Genomic DNA, 16,442 nt, shown 5'->3' on the forward strand with positions numbered 1-16,442 from the left:
AACTAGAAGTTTGGACCCTTCCTCCAACATCTGTGTTTACATTTTCAAAATGGTTACATTATTTCTTCTCCTCTTCCCATATGCTCACCAAGAATACTCTGGGGGAAAAAGTCTTAGCTAATAGGCAGTGGTGTGCTGGTAAATGGTGAACAGTTGGCTTTCTGGGAGAGGGTGGGGGAAGCCCTTCCTGTAAACATTTGTCAGCTTCCGAGGTGTGACTCTTCCCACCATGGCTGATTCCCAGCTGTCAAGGTGACACCAGTGACTGTACCAATGGGAGAGTTGTGTGTAACCAGCTTTTGTGACTCTGTGTGAGCAGGCACCTACCCTCCACTGCAGAGACAAATGCGCTTGATGGAAACACAGCTTCCTGTAACAACCCCTCAAAGGCCCATGTGTTCCTAGAACTGTTTTCTCAAAACCGTGAACATGGGGCAAACTAAACATTTGGATTAGATATCTAAAAATAATTACTTCTCTCAAAGTATCTTTTTACTGTAAGAGTGTAGTTCTCATCTTTCCGTGGTAAAGACAGGTTTTTTTTTTTTTAAAGATTTATGTATTTATTTGAGGGAGTGCACGTGTGTACTAGTGGGGGGAGGGGCAGAGGGAGAGAGAATTTTAAGCAGACTGACACTGAGCGCGGAGCCCGATGGAGGGCTCTGTCTCAGGGCACGTGAGATGACGACCTGAGCCAAAACCAAGAGTCAGATGCTTAACTAACTGAGCCACCCAGGCGCCACCTCCCCCCGCCCTTTTTTAAAGATAAAACAGATCTTATAAAAATAATAGTCATAAAAATCGTGGACAGTCAAATGGAGTTCTCATTCTTCTTTTACCAGAGCTAGCCAAGCAGTCAATGAGAAATAACGACCAGATGTAGGTTCTTTCTTTATAGATCTCATCTATTTATATTGATATTTGAAAAAAAAATAGCATAACATATGTCATTAGTTAACTTTTTGGTATGCTTTCTAGGAGTCTAATGAATTTATCAGAGAAGTGTTAATTTCATTTTGGGTGAAATAATTTTTCTTGGTCATCTTTCCAACCATTTAAAACAATGTTTCTCAGACTTGCCATATTTGGGATGTGAAAAAAAAACAAATATTTTGTATGTGTGGTATAGAAGCGGGTAAGGCTAAGCTAGGAGTTAATTTTGATGAATGACATACGTACACGTAAAAGCTGTAGTTGCTGCATAGTTACTTAAAGCTTAGATACGATTTTTTTTCTTTGACCTCTATAGCAACAATACTGCATTTTTGTTGAGTGACTCCTCTGCTCTGAACAGTTAATGAAATACAGTGGGATGGGTTGGTTTGCATAAGATATGAGCTTGATCAGCAAGAATCTGGAAAACGTAGTGTGGCGGGAATTTCAGGACCTGTAGCATCAGGGGGAGGAAGAGTTGTCAATTCAGTTCCGTTAATACTACTTTGAGAGTGAATGTCAAGTACCCAACAGTACTTGACATGTAGTAGCGCCTCAGCAAGTGTCAGATGGTGGTCGGGGCATAAGGCATCATCCCTGGTGACATAACTTCAAGGCCGCCTTCCTCCCGGGGTGCAGGGAACACGTGCTGTCCAAGGTGACAGAAGAGAGACTGTCAGGTGCAGTCAGGGAAAGCTTCATCAAGGTGGCAGATGTGACCCGAGCGTGGAGACAGGTGTGGCGGGCTGGTGCAGCCATTCCAGGTGGCACGATTCTCAACGGCAGCCGGTGCGCTGGAGTGGAGATCTTGGGTAGGATTGTGCTGGGAAGTGGGGGGGGCGAGGGGAGTAGATCCTGGAGAAAATGTGGGCATCATTGCTCATTAGCCTGAGGAACTTGGGCTGGCGATGCAGGTGGGGGTGGGGGAAGGATATGCCTTCTGATCTGGGGCTTCCACGATCAAAACCAGCCTTTCAGGAAGACCCCTGATCAGGACACGTAGGGCTTTCATGTTTGCCCAGGAAACAGCCCCTCCTGTGGTTCTATTTGGGTGTGCCCCGACCTTAGCAATCCCTGTGATTAATGGAGGCCCAGACACTATGCTTTTTTTAAACATTTATTTTATTTTATTTTAAAATGTTTATTTATTTTAGAAAGAGAGAGAGTGGGGGGGGTGGGTAGGGACCGAGGGAGAGAGAAAATTTCAAGCACACTCCCCACTGAGCGCAGAGCCTGACAAGGAGCTGGATCCCAGGACCCTGAGATCATGACCTGAGCCAAAATCAAAAGCCAGTCGCTTGCCCAACTGAGCCACCCAGGCATTCAGTTTGTTAACATTTAAAAATTATAAATAAGCTATAAATGGTTACAATAAAAATTCTTCATATTTGTTCATAATCAATATTCATTCATAGAAATAAAATCAAAATATATGTGAAGTTATGTTTCTTATGATTGAAGTTGGCAAAATAGCAAATTGTTCAAGTTGTGGATTTGATTTTCATGCTTATATTTGCTGTTTTGATCAATAATTAAATTTTCATAAAATAAACTAGTGACACCTGTTCACAAATTTTATGTGTGTCATGTTTGGCAGAAGTGTGCTCATCTTTATTGTTGTTAAATTTAAAAGATTTTATTTATTTATTTGACAAACAGTGCAAGAGAGGGAACACAAGCAGGGGGAGTGGGAGAGGGAGAAGCAGGCTTCCCGCAGAGCAAGGAGCCCGATGCGGGGCTCGATCCCAGGACCCCGGGACCATGACCTGAGCCGAAGGCAGACGCTCAAGGACTGAGCCACCCAGGCACCCCTGTTGTTAAAATTTTTGACAGGCTGCCTCTGTGAATGTTTTCTGTTACTATTTCTTCTCTGCTTTAGGCCCCATTTTCAGGTTTTCTACTTGTAGCAAAATACCAACTCTCATCATTTTTAATGATTTAACGTAGGGCTTTTTTTAAAAAAATTTTTTATTGTTATGTTAATCACCATATATTACATAATTTGTTTTGGTGTACTGTTCCATGATTCATTGTTTGTTCATAACACCCAGTGCTCCATGCAGAATGTGCCCTCCTCAATACCCATCACCAGGCCATAACGTAGGGCTTTTGTAGAAAAAATCCACCAACCCTTGATCTAGAAGATTAGAAAGGAAAATGCAGTTGCAAAATATAAAATTTCAACATGTTACCAATAAAATATAAATTTAGGTAAGTAAAAGTTAAATTAGATGTATTTTTCATGATGTTTTTGAGAGAGCTTTTTGGTAAAATATTCAGACTTATTAAAATTAAAAGGCAAAATAGAAATAATAACTAGTGAATATAAAAAGACTAAATAAAAATTATTTTAATAAATAAAGCCGATTGGGGCACCTGGGTGGCTCAGTCCTTAAGTGTCTGCCTTCGGCTCAGGTCATGATCCCAGGGTCCTGGGATCGAGCCCCGCATCGCGCTCCCTGCTCCGCGGGAAGCCTGCTTCTCCCTCTCCCACTCCCCCTGCTTGTGTTCCTGCTCTCACTATCTCTCTCTCTGTCAAATAAATAAATAAATAAAAATCTTTAAAAAAATAAATAAAGCTGATAGTTGAAATACACTTTATGCAAAATTTAAAAGTTTTTATAAAAATGAAAGTATTTCATAAAACTAGTGTTCAGTGTCTACCTAGTTCTGGTTGTAAAGAATCACAATCATGCTTCATGGATGCTATGTGCAGAATCCGTATGATGCTTCCCTCATGATAAATCTAGACCTACATAGACACGAATTTAAGGGTCCTAGGAATTGTTTATATTACAAAATATTCCTCAGCCCCCTGCAGAGTTGTTGCTGAGGCCACACTAATCACAAGCAGCAGGAATCAGGCTGTTAAGACAGCTAGGGAGGGGGGCTCGGCCCGGCGCCCGGGGGTAGGACTGATCACATCAATCGCGTCAGGCTCTCTGAGAGGAAGGAGGTGGTAAGTCGGTGACCTAAATACCTGCATGGCTCTGGCGCCCACTCTGGGTGGCCTCCCTGGTGCACCGCGCAAGGCTTCGTGGCATTCACGTGCGCCACCCTGGGGACACAGGGTGGAAGGGTGACTGTGGATAGAGCTGCAGCCCCGGGGCCCACCCCGCAGGGCCAGGCCTCCACAGGCTCTGATCTGTTGATTTTCCATGTATTTGTCCTCCGCCTGGACCTACCCACCCCACTCCTTGCAGGAATGGGAGTTAATTCTAATTTTAATTCTAATTTTGTTTCTATCTGGTTTAGCACCTCAGATGGTTAATTCTGATGTTTAATCTGCCATTTGACAACCGGTGGTGGGGATTGTTAATACAAACAATAAATTGGGGGGGGCAGAATGAGGAGGTGGCCTCCGGTCAGCTGGCAGCTCTGGAGAAGTTTCTCAGAAACTGCTTGCTGGAAAGATCTGCACCAAGGTTGGGCAGGAGATAGGAAACCCCTCTGTTCCGGGTTAACCTTTTCTACCTTAGTGCAGTACTTTCAGGCGGCTCTAGAGAGGCAGGGCAAGAAAATTCGGTTTCTAGAGGAAATAGCTAACTTACCAGAACAGCGCCCAATGGTTGCCTAAATGGAATTTGGAATTATGGCTCTCTCGGCTCAGGAGAGTATTGATGGCTCTGATGTCCAGTTGCTGTAGCGAGCTCATAGGATGTTTCCACCAACACTACAGTTCATTGCAGCAAGCACGAAGCCAAAAGGATTTCCTCGCTAACGGCCAACCGGCTTTTGGCCATATTCTAAAACATCACCACAAAATAAAAATAGTTAATCATTCTAGACCTTTAGAAATGTCAGATCAGAAAGACAAAGATAGATGTCTAAATAGAAATCCGAGCCACGATCTGCTCTGGGTACATTTCCAGTTCTACTAACGAAAAGATTTTGAAATAATTTGCTCACTGATAAGCAACAGCAGTGGTTTGAAGTATGTCATTTGTGTCTACTGACCCCTTCCCTTCCTTTCTTTGTTTGCTGTATTTCTCACACTCAGTGAGGGGCTCTATTGTGCTGCTCATGTCTTAAAGCTAAGACTGCCCAGCTACAAACAAAATCCTGTGCAGGATGCTGAGTTAAATCCAGAGTGCCACAACTTTGCTTGTGTTTTGATGTTCATGAGGTCAGAGTCCCGTGGGCAGAGCCACATTCCACAAAATGTAGTGGATACTCCAAGAGTATCAGTTCTCGCCAGCAGATAGCCACCAGCCCCTTGTGCCTGATCAAGGACGGGAGAGATCCTCTGCTTGGTGGTCCTGAAGTCGAGTCATTCCTCGTGGCTGACCCCGCAGGGACTGTGGTGAAGGGGGTGGCGGACGATCGTGCCTAGATCGGAAATGCAGTGGGCGTGGCCTGGAGCCAGAAGACACGGATTCGGGTCCCTGCATACACGGCTGAATGGCCCTTATTGCCCAGCTGAAGTCTGTGAGCCTCAGTGTACTCGTTTGCTTTTTCCTTGTTGTTCATAATCCACACAAATGGGTGATTTATACGTGGAACAATCCAGGTTTGCATAATTGAGAACCAAAACCATGGGGCATTTCCAAGTCCCTGAGATTACATTGTTAACTTAAAACAAAGGTGTGTTCACTCGCAGTGAGGTCAGTGCCTCCTGCTTTCCTACAGGACAAAAGGCAGGCTGATGGTCTACCTGTGATGGTGGGGCCCTCGCTGACCTTGACCCTGACCTCCAGTGTGAGGAGGCAGCAGGGCCTGGGGCTCACCCTTCTTGTGCTCCACTCCCAGAAATCCTCCTCCTGGGCTCTGGTCACCTGGCTTTTCAGGGAGCTTGGTCTTTCTTGACAGAGTCAGGACACATATTTCTTCCTAACTACATGTCCTTCCAGCCCATGTCTGACAAGACGATCGTTCACCTTTGTGTTTCTGCAGTGTGGCGAGCTAATGGTGGAGAGAAAACACTACCTTTGATAGCAGCTAGCCAAGAGGAAGCTTGGGCTGAGTTCACTCTCTGCCAAACCCGGGAACAGTGATCTTTTTGTTGCCATTTCCATTGGAATCTCCTTTGTTTTTTATTTCCAAAGAGAGGAGAGGCCTCCTAAAGCCGAGTCCTGCGGAGTCCAAGAGTCAGGCCAGCCCAGTGCCTGGTGCAGCCCTGAGACACATGGAACCGGCTGTCAGCCTGGTGGGGACACGCCTGTTGCTGACCTGGAGTCATTGCCTTGCCTCGAAGGGGAAAGAGAAAACCATCAGATCGGCTCTGTTTGGCCCAGGAATTTCTTTCTGTTTAGATGTTGAAGAATTGCAGTGGCTGTCCTTAGAATTTTTTAAGCTGCTAGGTGGGCAGCTACAGCCATCCTCACAAGTCCTGTGAAATAAATGTCAGAAGACATACAATTCTGGGCATATGCTCTCACCGATTAGAGTAAAACTCTGTGTGGTTCACGGAGTAAAGGCGGGAGCCTATCTGCTAATAACAGGCTCCATTTATCACTGAAAAATTAATGCATGTAAAGATCCAACATGATGTTACTAACAATTTTATTTGAAAGAATTCAACTTTGTCTGGATTCCCTTAAAAATCTGACTATAGTAGTGTAATGCTGACACATACGTTTTACGTAGTATTGGGCTTGGGTTAGCAGTAGAGTAGGTAAGATCCCATAAATGTTCGAGTGTATTATCTATACTTTTGACAGTTTATGGAGCCAAAAATCATTCTATCATTACCAGGTAATAATTAGTTCCACCTTCTCCTAATCTCTAATTGGTTAAGCAGGGGCATGACAAAGTCGTGTGGTGTGGAAGAAAACACGAAGAGGGGCATGTAAATTAATATCATTGCAGATCATTATGGTGGTCACATTTACCCCTTTCCGTGCAGATATTTTCCAAGAACATCTTTAAAGTATCTCTAGCTCCGAGCTCACCGGAATTCCTGACTTATGGTGGTGGGAGGGGAGACTAACAATGTCTAGCCAGCTCTCAGAGGCTTGCAGAAGCCCTTTGAGAACTCTCCGATTTCTGTCAGCTTCCCCCCTTCGACTGAAACTGTGAGGACTGTTTTGTAAGTACTGGCAACACAAAGTCTTGCCATGGCTCCTGATACCTCTTTTGTGTAGGTGATTATTTTTTAGCGGAAAGGATGCAGAGGTTTTTTTTTTTTTTTTTTTTTTTTTTTGGATTTTATATTAACGGTGGGTTATGCCGTTGCTTAAGGTTAAGAGGAAAATTAGTGTGTGTGTCTCACATTAAAAAACTCTCTTGTGTAGCTAAAATCTCATCAGGATCCAATGATATTTAAATACCATTTGCATTGTTTGCTTGGGGTATCCATATGACAAGAACATTTGTGATTAGCCTCTGAGTTTTGCAGTTGCTTTGGGTGAAGACTTTGTGATTGTCCTTTTTCATAGTATGACTTAAACAGTATGACCCACCTAGACAAGATTTTAAAGACTCATATGCTTGATGATTTGTTTGCATCCTTATTTCCACCTGTTCTTTCAAATGGATGAAAATCACTTGTGAGAAACATGCTCAGACAGTGTAACAGAAATGTTAAGAGACCCAACAGAATCAAACAATATGTTACCTGAAATATTTGAAAAGTGAAAAAAGCTGCAACTATAAATATGTTAAAGATGTTAGTATAAAAGACTCTGACTAGCATGTGATTTTTAAAAGTGTGTTTTCTGTTAACATTAGATTTTCACTTCCTTTTACTGTGTCTGCAGTGTCAAAACCTTTCCTTAAATAAAAATAATAAAAGCAACACCATGGGCACCGCAGCTGAAGGTTTCATGGCGCGGATTACTCGGCACAGAAGCCCGTCCGAGCAGCTGAAACGGTGCAGGGGGTGAGGCTCCGCAGAGACCTTGCTAGCCCCGCGTCAGGAGGGAGATGGTCCTGCTAACACTTACTGAATGCTCAGCCTATTACAATCCCCTGCTTAGCTTTTTATCAACTTAATTGAAATATACAATGAATTGCATCCATTTGAACTGTGCGTTTTGAAGAAGTTTGAAAAATGTATAGACCCGTGAGCCCCCCACTGATTCAAAATATAAAGTTTTCGTCACCCCCCAAAAGTTGCCTCGTGCCCCTCGGTGGTCCTTTCTTCCCACACACCTGGCCCCAGGCAACTACTGGTCAGCTCTCTGTCAATAAATTGTGTTTTTATAAATGGAATTGGACATTATGTACCCTTTATGCTTTGTTTTCTAGAAATTGTGTCTTACGATTACTAATAAAATATGTATTTTTTTCCAAAAAGTTTGCTATTTGGTTATGAACCTGCAAAGGAAACTCTTTTCATCACGGCAGAGCACATCAGAGGGCGGTCCCTCCGCACACCGTATTCATTTCCTGAGGCTGCCGTTGTGGAGTACCACGAATGGGGTGGCTTAAAACTAACATGTATTCTCTCACAAGGCGGGACACTGGAGTCGGAAATCCAGGTGTCAGCAGGGCCGTGTTCCCTCTGAGACTCAGGGTCAGATCCTTCCTGGTCTCTTCCAGAATCTGGCGGTGGCTGGCAATCCTTGGCATCCCTGCGGGCATCACCCTGCTCGCTGCCTCTGTTGTCTCAGGGCATGCTCCTTGTGCGTCTGTCTTCGCTAGGCATCTCCTCTTCTTATGAGAACACCAATCATTGGATTTAGAGTCACCCTAATCCACAGTGACCTCATCCTTGCTAATTGCTTCTGCAAAGACCCTGTTTCCAAGTAAGTTCATATGCATGGGCCCTGGAGGTTAGGACTGGGACATATACTTTTGGGGACATAATTAACCTATAACACTCAGCTAGGTCATTGGCCCTGGGAGTATAAGTAAGTATCTACGGGTGTCTGTTTTAAATGATACCATGTGAAAACCTGAAAATAGAGAGCAAAAGGCAAGAAAGGGTGTGGACTGAGTTCCCACTGCCGTGTGAAGATTGAAAGAACAGCCAGCCTGAGGCCGAGAGCTGGGCTGCCTTGGACAAGCCCCCGCATCGTCGCTGGTCTCCTGTCTCTGGGTGGCCTCTGCCGAATGAGAGGAAATCCCGCGCGAGGGCTTGGCTGGGCTGGCCGAGGGTGTTAGGACATCCAAAAGAAAGTGAATGTGGGCCACAGATGGGAGCCATATGGGCAATTTCAAATTTTCTAGTAGCCACATTAAAAGAAGTAAAATGAAACAGGTACAGTTAGTTTTAGTAATATATTTTATTGGACCTCATATACCAAAATGTCATCATTTCCAGGTAAGTATGGAGTATGAAAGGAGAAAGTATGAAAGTATGAAGGAGATCGTCGGCTCTTTTTGTAGTAAGCCTTCAAATCCAGCGTATATTTTACCTTTCCAGCACGTCTCAGTTTGGATGGCCACATTTCAAGCACTCAAGCGCGAGATGTACCAGTGGTCCCCATATTGGGCAGTGAGGTGACAGAATGGCCATTGGAAGTCGTGCTGTCTTTGGGTATCAGTGGTGGGACGCTCCAGTGACATGGAACCAAGTATCCGGGCCAGCCTCTGTGGAGTGATGTTGCTTCCAGAATACTTGACACAAACATTCACCATCTCTGCAGTGCACCTCTCAGAAGGGGAACCATCATGATGAGGAGCAGGAGAAGGGTGGGGGGGCTGGTTTGCAAATAAGAAAATCGGCTGGGAGCATTTATATTACTCACCCAAAGTCATGCATCTAGGAATGAGGGTCAGGCAAAACGGGTGCTCTCCAGTGTGATGCTACCTCTCCCCAGGCCTAGACCCTTAGCCTGGGGAGTGAGGGTCCCAGATGACTTCCGACATTCCTTCCAGCCCTGGGCCTGTACGTTGTTGTGTTAGCAGCATCTTTGGCCCAACCTGTACATGCAGACATGCTATTTGGCATTTGGCAGTGAGTCTTCCAGGATCATAACAGCTGGGGGTTTGGGATCTCTGCATTTCCATAGCTTCAGGGTTTGGCTGGAGGAATGATTAATGATAAAAGCAGAAAACAAATGGTCTGAAATCCAGATACCTCAGCCAAGTCTCACATGGCTAAGTCCCAGTAGTGATAAATAATAAAATAATGACATCACTCTTCTCTGTGATCCAATATGGTGTGAAAGGAAAATAAATGGCTTATAATTCGCAAGTTCCAGCTATATTTTATATTGTTCTACTTCTTTTCTTTTCTTTTTTTTTAAAGATTTTTTTTAAAGATTTTATTTATTTGAGAGAGAGAATGAGAGAGAGAGAGCACATGAGATGGGGGAGGGCCGGAGGGAGAAGCAGACTCCCCGCTGAGCAGGGAGCCCAATGCGGGACTCGATCCTGGGACTCCAGGATCATGACCTGAGCCGAAGTCAGTCGCTTAACCAACTGAGCCACCCAGGCGCCCCTGTTCTACTTCTTTTCAATGTGTTTTTCTCAGTTGCTTCAACACGATGAGCTGTGTTTCTATCAATTATACCCCAGCATTCAGCATATAAAACATTCCTCAACTTACAGAGAGATTTAATGTGCTTTTCCAGTTGCTCCAAAAGCTCAGAATACAGTTAGAACTTAACCACCCCGATTTCCAAATTATGGGGACATTAATGTATGGGTCCCTCTGAAGACGTGGTCCTGGCCCCGGAGCCCTACACATGGGAATGTTTGCAAGTGACCTTGGAGGGGACACAGATTCCGCAGGGGACACACACTCCACCATTCACTTTCTTCTGCTTTACATCAGGGATCAGACACAGGACTTGTTTATTTTCAAAAGGCACTAATTTCTCAGGGTCCATCGTCTCTCATGGTTCGTCTCCCCCCCGATTTCCCCCCTTCATTCTTCCCTTCCTTCTCCTAATGTCCTCCCTGCTGTTCCTTATGTTCACAAATAAGTGAAACCATATGATAATTGACTTTCTCTGCTGGACTTATTTCACTTAGCATCATCTCCTCCAGTCCCATCCATGTGGATGTAAAAGTGGGGTATTCATCCTTTCTGATGGCTGAGTAATATTCCATTGTATATATGGACCACATCTTCTTTATCCATTCATCTGTTGAAGGGCATCTCGGCTCTTTCCGCAGTTTGGCTACTGGGGACATTGCTGCTATGAACCCTGGGGTGCATATGGTCCTTCTTTTCACTACACCTGTGTCTTTGGGGTAAATACCCAGGAGTGCAATTGCTGGGTCATAGGGTAGCTCTATTTTTAATTTTTTGAGTTACATCCACACTGTTTTCCAAAGTGGCTGTACCAACTTGCATTCCCACCAACAGTGTAAGAATTTCTTGTTTCTGGGGCGCCTGGGTGGCTCAGTTGGTTGGGCGACTGCCTTCGGCTCAGGTCATGATCCTGGAGTCCCAGGATCGAGTCCCGCATCGGGCACCCTGCTCGGCAGGGAGTCTGCTTCTCCCTCTGACCTTCCCCCCTCTCGTGCTCTCTCTCTCTATCTCATTCTCTCTCTCAAATATCTTAAATAAAAAAAGAATTTGTTGTTTCTTGCCTTGTCAATTTTTGCCATTCTAACTTGTGTAAGGTGGTATCTCAATGTGGTTTTGATTTGAATTTCCCTGATGGCTCAGGATGATCAACATTTTTTCATGTGTCTGTTAGCCATTTGTATGTCTTCTTTTGAGAAGTGTCTGTTCATGTCTTCTGCTCATTTATTGACTTGATTATTTGTTTTAGAGGGGAGGGGGTGGGGGGATGGGTTAGCCTGGTGATGGGTATTAAAGAGGGCACGTTCTGTGTGGAGCACTGGGTGTTATACACAAACAATGAATCATGGAACAGTACATCAAAAACTAATGATGTAATGTATGGTGATTAACATAACATAATAACATAAAATTAAAAAAAATAAAAAGTCACTAATTTCCAGTTGATCGCTGAGTGTAGTGATCACCCGTTCACCTGTTTATTTGCAGAAGCATATTCGCTGAATGGTTGTAGGGCCAGGCTTGGGCCAGGCTTGGGGGATCAGACCAGAGTCAGGAAGCACCGCTGCGTTAGAGATGGCTGATTCTGCGGGCTGGAACACATGTCAACAAACACACCTGTGTGGACCCTGCGGCCCGAGAGAAGAGTGAGTACAAAGGTGGGGAGTGAGTGGTGACAGTGAAGTGCGCCTAGCTCTTGTGAGACACACTCAACAGTTTCTTCTGGTAGCTCTTTTCTGAAGCGTTATGAGCCCCTCCTTTTAGATGAGGGAAATGTAGCTCAGAGGGGTAAAAGCCGTTGTATAAAGCTGCGTGGCAGTGAGGGTGGGGTTGGGACCCCACGTGTGGGCACAGGGACATGCCCATGTGGCACAGGGACATCGGCATAGGCTTATCTGCATGTCACGCTCTGGTTCGAGGAGGGAGGTGTTTAAAAGGGCTTTAAGGTGACTCCTCCAGATAGGAGGCCCCTCAGATGATGGATTCCTTCATTCATTCTCCAGTGGACACGTACTGATAAATACCTGATCCATGCTTGCACTTCACCAGCAAAGTCAAATACCAAACAGCAGGGATCATCCGCTACGTGAACACAGCACATTGGCAAGACGGAAGGGCGGCAGGAGGGCTTGGTCCAGGGCCCGCGCTGGGGCTTTGACTTGGTGCTGGTGGCCCTGCATGCAGTTCTCATTCAGACGGTGCCGGTTCGGAGGGGCCAGCCTCTCTCCACACCCCTGTACGTGTCTCCCCATCTCCCATGGACAGGGCTTCCAAGGCCGTGCACTGGTGGGGTGCCCTGCCTTCCCCGGCCCAGGGGAGTGGGAAGTACGGAGCAAGATCCCCAGCTCCATCGGCGGAGACTCAGGGTCCCTGCTAGTTCTGCCGCTTCCCCTATATGAGTCCCCCTCCTGCTCCCTTTACTGACAATTCCAAACTCACTATTTAGCCACACACCGCAAAGACCCTACAGACTTCATTGTTCCCTGCTTTTCAGCAGCAGCTTGGCCTGTTCCTTCATGGAGAAAGTGGGGGCTCTCTCTCCAGTCTTATCCTAATGCCTTCAGAGGGCTGTAGGTCCACACCTCTCCTCTTCTCCTACTTCCAGAACCATGGGATATGGTGGAGAAACCCAATCCTCGATTTCATTTGATTTTAATTAATTTAAATTTAACTAAGTTAAATCTGAATCGGCGCCTACCACCTTGAAGAGCACAGACTGGGAACTTCCTTCCTTTTTATTGTAGGAGTTGGCCCACATCCTGTCTCTCATTTCTCCGCCCCAGCTCCAGGACTTTGCTCCTCCCTCAAAACATCGCGGGGGCCTGGAGGTCGCGATTCTCAGTCCCAATTCCGAACAGAAAGTGTCTGTAATAAGCTGTGCCTGGGCCAAGTCCACCTCTCTGTCTGCATCACGTGTCTGTCTTTTCCACGGGATTGGGACCAGTGGCCCACGTGTGAATTCAGAACTCCGAGCAGTTTACACAGGAAACACATGCTCATGAAAGAAGTCACTTAGGAAAATGTTTGTTGGAGTCAAGGTCCTGTGGCGAGGGAACAGCTCAGTGGAGGAAAGGACAGACCTGAGTCCTGCTCCCTGGGAACGCGAGTCTCATCCGTCAGACTAACTGATGCTGTTGTTCTGGGAGCCCAGGAGTGCCACCAGCCCTGGGAAGGGCCCGCGGGCCACAGAGCGCCTGGGGCTCTCAGAAGAGGCAACTGGGCCACTGTCCATCCACAGTGTGCTGTAAGAGGACACGTCCTCCAGGCCACAGACACAGGCCTTGGAAGCGAGTCCGGGGGGACTCTTGAGATGTCTGGGGACAGGGCCAGTTCAGTGGGGCTTCCCCGAGAGCAGGAGGTGGGGTGAGCAGACATGAGACCCCCGAGGCCAGCGGAGGGACATCAGGAAGGGCTCTGGGCCTCATCTGGGAAGCAGCACGCAGCACCTGGAACCTTCCCTGTGGGGAGCAGCACTCAGGTCTGTGCGGGTGGAGGGCCTTCGGATGGCGAGGTGGGATTTGGATCAGAGGGTGAGCAAGACTGGAGGCTGGGGGAGCAGTGGGGGACACGAGGCCCTGGGCCAGGAGAGGGTGGGCTCAGGAGGGGCAGGGGTGATGGTGGAAGCGACCCATGAGGGTCCTGCCTGCGTTTGGACCATGTGCCCAGCTGGCCCTGTGGGAGCGGGGGGCTGGCTGGGGGCTGACAGGGGGCGGCTGGGCACGGAGGTGCTGAGTGATTTCCCAGGTGGCCAACGGAATGCTGCAGACCCGGGCTCAGACAACAGGAAAGCATCATCTCACAGGCCGGAGGCCAGAAGCCCAAGACAGGGTGTCTCGGGGGGTTCCTTCTGAGGCCATGAGGGCGAGTCTCTTCCTGCCACCCCTCCCCTGCTTCTCATGGCTGGCGGGTCATATTTGGTGTTTCTAGCAGCTCTCCGCCTTCTGTTTCACGTGGTGCCCCCGCTGTGCATGTGTGTGCGTGTCCAAATTCCCCCTTAAATGAGGACATGTTGGTCGTACTGGATTAGGGCCCACCCGGCTCCAGCGTGAACGCACCTTGTCCAGGTGTATCCACAATGAACCTATTTCCACATAAGCTCACGTTCTGAGGTGTTGGGCTTAGGACCTCAGCATGAGAATTTGGGGATGTGATTCAACCCATAGCAAGGTCTGGCAACTTTGGAAAGAGATGGGAGTTGGCCACGTGGATGGGGCTGGCTGGGATTCTAGGAGTGAATGTGGTCTCCCGGAAGGCAAAAATGGAGTCGAAACTGGAATTCTGAGGAGCCTGGCCCCGGGGACGGGCTGAGGATCTGGGCACCGCAGGTGGGGTGAGAGCGTGCTTTTTGGGCAGAGACCAGCACGGGGGGCGTGAGGACCCTCAGGAGACAGGGAGCACCTGTAAAGGGGCTCTGACAGTCCCAGGGAGTTGGCATGGGATCGGGGGGCACTGGTGCTCGGGTATGGTGGCTCTGGGTGCAGTCCAGAATGCAGAGAGCAGGTGCGGTCTCAGCAGGAGACACACAGCTGGTTCTGTGCAGACGGGACGCTGACCGAAGAGCACCCCAGGAACTGGTGCCTGGTGTGTGTGGGCCGGGGTCAGGCCTGGGCGTGGGAAGGGTGTGCAGTCACGGGGGTGGGGAGGGTGGGGGCCCTGGGAGGTGACACCCCCTCACGATGGTTGCTGCTTCAGCTAAGGGGAGAGCTTTGGACCCCTACACCACTAGGATTGGCTTTTAATGGTCGCCTGCTGTCTAAAGGATGAGCATCTTTCAGGATTTGGTATTATGCTTTGTGTTTAGTACGGTTTCAATAAACGTTGCTGATCTGCTTGACTGAATTTGGTTGGGTCACCTCTGCCCATGTGACCTTGCCCTCGGAATATATGGGAAGCTCTGTTCTGTGGTCATCCCCGGGTGGACTGTTTCACTGGCAATCAATCCCCTAAAAATCTTATATTTAGGATTTGTTGAAGCTCATTCATGTATAAAAGTTATTGAAGACTTCACAGATCATGCAGCTTCACCATACACCTAGAGAGGGAAAGAGAAATGACAAGGCAGTTTTCCTTTCAAAAAATGGAATCTTCTTTTTCTCTGAAAATAAAAATTATGTGTGCTCATTGTGTAAACTATTTACAGAAACCTGCAATTTAAAATAAAAAACAATCTGCCTAAAAATGGCCGTGACTGTTTTGAGGTAGTACATGCAGATAAAGTAGACTCTCGGAGCCCCTTTGCACGTTCTGCTTCGTAAAGATAATCATAGAAGACACGACTTTGCAGAAGCTAAGTCTGCATGGTTCCCCTGTGGGAAATCGGAGGTTTCGTGGATATAATATATGTGCAGGGGCTGTTAGCGCTATCATCCCTTGTGCCCCGGAGTCACCTGACCTGATAGGAGGGAAAAGAAGTGTCCTGCATCCCTCTGGCAGGTCTTCTCATGCTGAGGCCTTGGCTGGACCCCCGGTACCACCCGGGGGAAGACCAAAGGCCTTGGGCCTGGCTTTGTCCTTCCCTGGGGTTGGGCGGGAAACGGGCTGGAAATGGCACTGCCATCCCAGCTTGTCGTGACGAAGCCAGCTGACATATGCAAAGTTAGACCAGTGCCCAGCACATCCAAGGGGTTCTGTGAGTGTTGGCTCTTCTCAGCAGCCTGCTGGCTCATCCATTTCTGCTCTCTCTTCTCTCTCTAAGATGCCATGGAGACGTGGACAGGAGTGTGCAGGGCCTCTGGGCCGTGGGCCCCCACCCGGGACCCAGACCATGTCCGGGTCCCCTCCTTACGGGTGTGTGCAGCTCTGGGTCACCGAGGCAAGTGCAGGAGACCACCTCACTTTGCTGCAAGTGTCGGGGATTTAAGAACCCTGCTGGGCTGGTGGATGACCACCACTTTTCAAGGCACCGAGCGGGCATTTTAGCGTTACAAAGAGATGCCTTTCTGGGCCATAAAAGTAACCTTAGAGCCCTGGTTTCCTCCTCTTAAAATTGGGACAATTGAAGTGTCTGTGTCCCAGGGCTTCATGAAGATTAAATGTAATATTTCCAAGCACCAGCCTGAGTCTTGCAGAAAGTGCTCAGCAAACTCCCTGTCCTCAGTTTAAAAATCAGATACGCTTCGTAGGCGCAGGTGGAACCCTGAGAAAT

The sequence above is a fragment of the Zalophus californianus genome, chromosome 8, assembly GCF_009762305.2.
Source record: "Zalophus californianus isolate mZalCal1 chromosome 8, mZalCal1.pri.v2, whole genome shotgun sequence".
NCBI lineage: Eukaryota > Metazoa > Chordata > Mammalia > Carnivora > Otariidae > Zalophus > Zalophus californianus.